Source organism: Gymnoscopelus braueri, assembly GCF_963280865.1.
Source record: "Gymnoscopelus braueri genome assembly, chromosome: 18".
Lineage (NCBI taxonomy): Eukaryota > Metazoa > Chordata > Actinopteri > Myctophiformes > Myctophidae > Gymnoscopelus > Gymnoscopelus braueri.
Genome location: NC_137618.1, coordinates 4,191,011 through 4,198,023, shown reverse-complemented (window position 1 = coordinate 4,198,023; position 7,013 = coordinate 4,191,011). Strand labels below are relative to the sequence as shown.

Here is a 7,013-nt window from a genome sequence, read left to right as displayed (position 1 = left end):
TGTGTACAACATAGGAAAGGTGTGTGTGTGTGTGTGTGTGTGTGTGTGTGTGTGTGTGTGTGTGTGTGTGTGTGTGTGTGTGTGTGTGCGTGCGTGCGTGCGTGCGTGCGTGCGTGGGTGTGTGGGTGTGTATGTGCGTGCGTGTAAGAGAGGATGAGTAAATGTAATGTACATTGCAAAGCACTTTGGATAAAGGTGCTATGTGTAAATGCACCATTTAGCATTTATTTTACCATTTAAAGTGTATGAGAAAGATGAGTATTATAAACATTGATATGAAATGTAGCGTGTTTAGAGACACAGGATGGTAGTTATTAGTTGCATGGTGAGTCATCCTGTGGTCTGGAGGGAGGATGTAACTTTAGGTCTTATTTTCTGGTGGTTTCCTGCTTCTCTCTATATGCTGGTGTTTAAATCAATCAATAAAAAGTGTGTTAAATGTGATTAAATTAAATGACTAATTATTAACTAATTATTAAGACAAACATGATAATGCTGTAGGATTGGTGGATTAAAGTCTAGTGTGTCTGTGTGTCTGTTAATGTTGTTTGTTACATCTAGCAGTGTAGTGGTGCAGTAAGCAGCAGTACGTGATACAGGAGACATGGATTAAATTTAATTAAATTATATAAACAGTGGAATGATGGAAACTGTGCTCAAACAACATCAGAAAAGTAGTTAAGGCAGAAGGCAACAATGAGTTGTCAGTAGAGTAGAAATGTACAGGAAGCAGCAACACAAGTGGTTTAGGCTGAAGTGTGGTTTGCATCATGTGACAAAAGTGTGAATGTACAAACATTCACTTTGCTGGGTTGTCGGACATGCAATATATTGTAGAGCAGGGCCCAGGGTGTCCAAACGTTTTTCAAACGTGAACATATTTGAAAATATGAAAATATCTTAGGGTGTCTGAATCTCCTGTCATTCTGTACCATACCTTTGGACCATAACAAAGTCACATGGACATGCATCGCTTTACAACTATTCTATTAACCTACAGTGCAGTAGCAATGGTCTTTAGGTGACAGTGTAGCAAATGCAACCAGGTGTGAAAAGTTCTCTACAAAAATATCAATACGATGAAAACAGCCTTTCTTTCCCATCTTGAGAATGAAACAGCTTAAGGACCACTGGGGGTCCGCAGACCCCTCTTTGAGAATCACTGGCATATAGGAAGCATCGGCCCTGACATGCTTTTTGTGATGTGTGACCTGGTTGTCAAAGCTGTCGTTGATTTTAATAGAGGGGAGGAGAGGAGAGGAGAGGAGAGCAGAGCAGAGCAGAGCAGAGCAGAGGAGAGGAGAGGAGAGGAGAGGAGAGGAGAGGAGAGGAGAGGAGAGGAGAGCCATAGCAGTCTAAGCTTAGGCTTTATAAAAGAGAACGTTTTTAAATCAAGTCTTAAACACAGAGAGGGCTGTGTGGTCCATTAAAAGAGTGCAGTATAGTGGGCTGTGTACATGCAGGTCATCATAAATAGAAATAGACAGTGAGAGGACGTGTGTTTGTATGTTGTTCCTCTTGTGGTTTGTTCTTCTCTCTTCTGCTGGCTATTCATGTCCTGTGTTCACACACACTCCGCTCCACACTCACCCTGCCACATGCTGAGAAACTCATCCACGCCGTTATCTCCTCCAGGCTGGATTACTGCAATGCATTACTCATCGGTATCCCTAGCAAGAGCCTCCAAAGGCTCCAATACATCCAAAACAGCGCTGCTAGGGTTCTGATGAGAGTGCGAAAATATGACTATATTACACCCACCCTCCGCGCACTTCACTGGCTCCCCATTTCTCCTTCAGGACTGAATACAAGATTTCCCTTCTCAACCATCAGTGCATTTACGGCAAAATGTATTATTTGTGGGATTGCTTTAGCGATCACACTATATATTATTATTATTATTCCCCCCGTTTTTTGGGTCATTTCAATGGAGAAATGCCATTTAGTGACGTCATAATGCATAATGCCATTCTAGTGACGTCATAATACTGATGTCATTGTATTATGACCCTACTATAACACTACTAACACTATCAATACTCAATAGCCTACCAGCTCAACATTCTTAGCGATCCCACACTGTTTCTTCAGGAACAGTACTTTCTAGTTATTATTATTATACACTGCTGTGCAGAACACTGGCTCTCATACCTTTGTTTTATTTCAAGGATCAACCCGTAGCTTGATATGCATTAGGCCACGGACCCCCATAACTCTGAGGGCCCACTCAGACATAGACGTGTGACAACGTGTCAGATACGTGGGGGGAGACGCGTCCGTTGTGTCGCGGCCCGCCCCTCTCCCCTTCCCCCTCCCCCGCGGCACGTCGGACACTAGAAAACCACGTGACTTCCATAGGAAATGAATTGAAACGGCCACATCCCCCCGTCTCCCCCCACGTATCCGACACGTTGTCGCACGTCTATGTGTGAGTTGCCCCTGAGAGTGTAAAAATTGGAACCAAATGGACCCATAAATAAGGGTCAATTTGGTTCCATTTGTACAGTTACAGTACAGACCTGTAAGGGTTCATTTGGTTCCATTTGTACACTCTCAGAGTTACAGACCTGTAAGGGTCCATTTGGTTCCATTTGTACACTCTCAGAGTTACAGACCTGTAAGGGTTAATTTGGACCGCTGGTGGTCCCCAGACCCTTGGTTGAGAACCAGTGATACAGACAGAGTGGGACATTGAGGTTAATAGTTTAGTATTCATAGAATACAAAGTGCTGTAACAGTTCTTGAATAAAATGTTACTTTCACCACTGGGCTGACGAAACAACATTAAATGACACGAAGACACATGTTAGTATACAACCACACAGCTGTGCTTCTTCAAAACTATTACTCTACTTTATCTTACAAAATTATATTATGCCCCCATATCAATGCACCATTCATACTAAATAACTACAGCACAGATATTTTGTGGAAAGCGTGCAGTGACAGTGAGCACAGTATTTAAGTTGCTTGATTGAGTATTTATAATAATTATCCTCATAGGAGTCAAACATCAACCAAACAGCAGAACGGCAAACATTTGCATTTCCTCTCAAACCTGCCATTGCAGATGATTCAACTAATTAGATGTCCAAAACAATACTCTTTGTATGTTTGACTGACACAAACCTAATAATAACAACACTTCCAGGTGTTGAAAGTATCTCTGTCTTCTCCCTCACGATCCACCATGTTAATCTTTATGACCCACAGAGCTGCAACTACAGTACATGTTACTTCATCATTTCACCAGAGGGCACATGCTTAAAAAGAACAGATCTACAAGCTAACAATGTGTCACATTGCAGCGTGTTGATAGCTTGTAGATCTGTTCACATGCGACAACCTCCTACTATGAGGAGTATAAATTATAGGATTAATATAGTCTGTCTCTGTAAAAAACAAAAAAAAGAAAAGAAAAAAACCTTCACTGTAACTTAGTAACTCAAAGTGACTTGGATTAAAGGAGTAGTTCACCCAAATAATGACTTCGTTTCTATCAATTACATACCCCACAAAGCCTTGAATTCATGGAGATTTTTTGTTAACTAACCGATGACCCGGTCATCAATATTGGCTCAGGAATGCGACCAAAAAAATCCCCTTGAATTCAAGTCTTAGAGGGCTGTGTAATAGATAAGAAATGCGTAATTTGTTGGGTGAACTACTCCTTTAATAACTGTACTTGTATTACTGTTTTGGTAATTGATATGTTACACTACTAGTTACTGAGGAAAGTAATAATATTACAGTAATGTTCTTGGGTGACATAAGAAATGTGTAATAAGGAGTTTACACAACATCGTTGTGACAACAAACTGCTTTTAATTCAAATGCAAATAGTACAAGCACTCATCTAATTTATCTTGTTTACATTCAAACATAGTTCTTAAAAGATTAATCATATAATTTGATTAGAAAACGGAAGCAAAGTTTATTCTAAAAAATACAATATATTCACCTACTTTACTTAAAAACATGTAAGCATACACAGATAATTGAGGAAAAAAACAAAAAAAACAACAACATGGAATTAATTGAGATGAATGACAATAGGTTTAAGACAGCAGGTCAAAATCTATACAAACATTAACAATGTATACCTAAGTGGAAATCATGGCAAAACAATATATCTTTTTAAACTGTATTTACAAATGTATTCTAATTGAGACCCGAGGTCTCAATTACAGAGAGGCCATTATGAAGGAAAAACATAGTTAATTAAAATAGGTTAAGTAAGGGTGGTGTAAGTGATATTTAACTGTTAAAATAAGTCTTAAATAGATATATTGTGATAGTATATCCATTGCTATAGAGTGTTTGTTCTGTAACAGAAAACACATTTTCAGGTCAGGATATTATCCAATCAGGAGAGAGAACTCATCCAGGATTCATGATGAATAAGTGAAATTAAATGATGAAACAAAACAACAAAATTGAAACTGAAACACTATAAAATTGAAGCTGATAAATGATCTTTGTAGTAAGAAAAATATTGTAATTAATATAATACTATGTAACATTTAAAACAACTATTTACATTACAATGACTATTTTCTATACTGCACTAGTTAATGGACTAGAATGAAGCAAAAAAAAGCATTTTCTGTTTGTTCGGTGTGTGTGTGTGTGTGTGTGTGTGTGTGTGTGTGTGTGTGTGTGTGTGTGTGTGTGTGTGTGTGTGTGTGTGAGAGTGTGTGTGTACGCACAGAAGCATGTGCAGTGAGTGCAAAGTTTTGGGGATTTTTTTGAAAATCTTTTGAAATAATAATAATAATTAAAAATAAAAAGTAGGAAATAATAAAGGGGTTTTAACTTGCGACCCATTTTTTTTGGGTCAACGACCGATATATGGGTCCCGACCCACTGTTTGGGAAACAGCGATATACTGTAGATAGATGTCACTCTATTCTTATTGGTTACAATCCATGTGACTTTATCCAGGTGTGTGGTGTCGGGTTGTATGGTTACATAGATAGATGTTACCCTACATTTATCAGTTGCAATCCATGTGACTTCATCCAGGTGTGTGGTGTTGGGTTGTCGTGTGTCTCTAAGGAGCTGAAACAAAGTGACATTATAGTTTAATGAGTCATTGAACATGCAGTATAATATGTAGTAATTGTATCTATACTAGAATATGTATTCAGCTCTCATTCAGCTGTCATGAGTTTTACCATTTAAAGGGATAGTTCACCTTCAAAATGACTTTTTTTCTATGGATTAGTCACCCCATGGAGACTTGAATTCATGGATATTGTTATTGTTTTAGTCTCATTCCTAAGCTAATAATTTGATGACCGTCCGGTAGGAGACACAAAGAGTCTCCTTTGTGTCTCCCACCGGAACCACTGCCTACCGGTCCACTGGTCATCAAATTATTTGCTTAGAAATTAGACAAAAACTAAAAAGTATGCCAGACACAATTAAATAATTCAGATCATGTCAGTTATTGTCTTATTCATTTTCAGTAGACACACTAACACTAACAATATCTGTTATAAAGATGAAAGTACTAAACAGTGCGGGTGACACACTTAGAGGGAAGAGAAGGATTTATTCTAGACTGATAGGAAACCATCAAAAACATTTCATTAGTACAGGCCAATTGATTATTATTATTATTATTATTATTATTATTATTATTATTATTATTATTATTAAATGATTGTATTGAATGTTTAAAAAGCATATACTGTACCATTCTCATAGTCATCCGGGTGGTGGATTACCCCATAGACATGTGTGTCTCCTAAATGTAAACATATCAGCATTAATGTGGTGATTATTTTATTTTCCATTTTAACAATGGTTTTCAATTTAGTTGTGATTTCATTATTCTACTATAAGGAGAAACAAACCCCAAACCACTTCACATGGGCTTTAATGTACCTTCAAAAATAAAACATTCATTGTTTAATTCATTTATATTCAAATTTGAAGCAGTTGTTCTTGTCAGAACATGATTGGTTCACAGACTGACCGTGCTGCAGTGGGAGGTACACATCATCAGGAGACACATTCTGATTGGTTCCCTGGTCTGAGAGAGAGAGAGAGAGAGAGAGAGAGAGAGAGAGAGAGAGAGAGAAACCATTCAGAGAACAGACTTGTACAGAACAATTTGCCATTTGGAAAATAACATTATAATCTCATTAAAATGGAACAAAAGTAGCTTACTGATTAGGCTATTTTGTTGCTATAGTAACGTTTCAAACCAATGCAGAACTCAAACAATGGGACTTAATTATCAGTTTGTAATGAACACGTAATATTCATGCATTTAGTCACCATCTCATACTGTAGGTCCTCTTCCTAAATGTGTGAAATGTCTTCCATATGTTCATCACAACACGCTCTCATCACAAAACACAATGGATAATTAATTTAATTAATAATAAACAGTTGTGGTCACAAACACACTGTAGCCTTCTCCTCATTCACATACAGGGACACAACTTGTGAATTATTTGTTTTAAATTAAAGACATTTTCCCATTGTGTTGAAGCGCCTGTGAAACCCCTCCTTGTGTCCCGCTTGTAACACACAGACATTACATTTGACCTTGGCTGTACAGGACTAATATTTACTTTTTTAAACCAAACAAAATGTGATTGAAATAATTGGATTGTCTGTTTAAAAAAGTATATACTGTACCATTCTCATAGTCGTCAGAGTTGTTGATGATTCCATAGACGCTTGTGTCTCCTAAATGTAAACAAAGAAGCATTCATTTCAGGCTTATTTCATTTTTCAATTTAGTGAATTATTCAGCTAATTGGGAAGAATAAACCCAAAACCAACTGACAAACTTTAATGTACTTCCAAAAAGAAAAACATTGTTTAATGAACTTAAACTAAATTTATTAATATTCAAATTAGAAGCGGTTGTTGATTATTGGTTCAAAGACTGACCGTGCTGCAGTGGGAGGTACACACCATCAGGAGACACATTCTGATTGGTTCCCTGGTCTGAGAGAGAGAGAGAGAGAGAGAGAGAGAGAGAGAGAGAGAGA

General features: G+C 37.6%; 1 long non-coding RNA gene across 1 annotated transcript; it reads right to left on the bottom strand.

The window, feature by feature from the left end:
* Positions 1–4,994: 4,994 nt before the first annotated feature.
* LOC308105746 lies at positions 4,995–6,671 on the bottom strand. The gene is made up of 4 exons (XR_013934936.1): positions 6,655–6,671; positions 5,984–6,040; positions 5,702–5,752; positions 4,995–5,061 (listed from the first exon to the last, which is right to left on the bottom strand). It is a non-coding gene; the product is annotated as an uncharacterized lncRNA (long non-coding RNA).
* Between the last annotated feature and the right edge of the window lie 342 nt (positions 6,672–7,013).